Source organism: Monopterus albus, unplaced genomic scaffold (genome assembly GCF_001952655.1).
Source record: "Monopterus albus unplaced genomic scaffold, M_albus_1.0 scaffold87.1, whole genome shotgun sequence".
Lineage (NCBI taxonomy): Eukaryota > Metazoa > Chordata > Actinopteri > Synbranchiformes > Synbranchidae > Monopterus > Monopterus albus.
Window position 1 is genome coordinate 268,479 of NW_018127967.1, and position 1,099 is coordinate 269,577.

Sequence of the window (1,099 nt, forward strand, 5' to 3'; positions counted from 1 at the left end):
TGACCAAGCTAAGATCCTGTGGGACTTCCAGATACAAACTGACAAACTGGTAATGGCCCACCAACCGCACATAGTAGCGGTGGACAAACAGAAGAAGAAGAAGGCCGTAGTGATAGATGTAGCAATCTCAAGGGATAGCAACATCAGGAAGAAGGAACACGAGGAGCTCGAGAAATACCAAGGGCTGAAAGAAGAACTAGAAAAGATGTGGAAGATGAAGGCACAAGTGGTCCCAGTGGTAATATGAACATCCCAATGTGACCCCCAAACTGGGAGAGTGGCTCCAACAGATCCCAGGAACCACATCGTTGATCTCTGTCCAGAAGAGGGCAGTCCTAGGAACAGCTAAGATACTGGGCAGGACCCTCAAGCTCCCAGGCCTCTGGTAGAGGACCTGAGCTTGAAGGAAGGCATACAAGACCACCCCGAAGTGGGGTGAGTGGGGAATTTTTAATATATATATAGAGAGAGAGAAAGAGAGAGAGAGAGTTTACATTATGCACTATGTTGTGTTTGATCTCAAAAACTGGTCTATAGCCATGTTAGATTGAAATGGGATGCAATACCCACACTTTCATATATTTAATATATAAATAAACTGTTCTAACAATATGCATATTTATGATAATGTTCAATATATATGACAATAGAAAGAGAACTTTGTTTTACTCTTGTATGTTTTACTGCTGTTAGGTTTTTCTGTAGATTTGATAATCACTTTGAGTTCAAAATGGCAGACACGTAGCTCTGCTGCAAATCCTTTTTGGCCCATATTTAATTGAATACACCACAAAAACATGATATTTAATGTTCAAACTGATAAACTTTATTGTTTTTTTGCAAATATTCACTCAGTTTGAATTTGATGCCTGCAACACGTTCCAAAAGAGCTGGGACAGGGGGCAACAAAAGACTGGGAAAGTTGAGGAATGCTCAAAAAACACCTTCCACAGGTGAACAAGTTTACTGGAAACAGGGTATACAGTGAGGAACAGAAGTATTTGAACACCCTGCGATTTTGCAAGTTCTCTCCCTTAAAAATCATGGAGGGGTCTGAAATTCACATTGTAGGTGCATTCCCACTCTGAGAGACAGAATT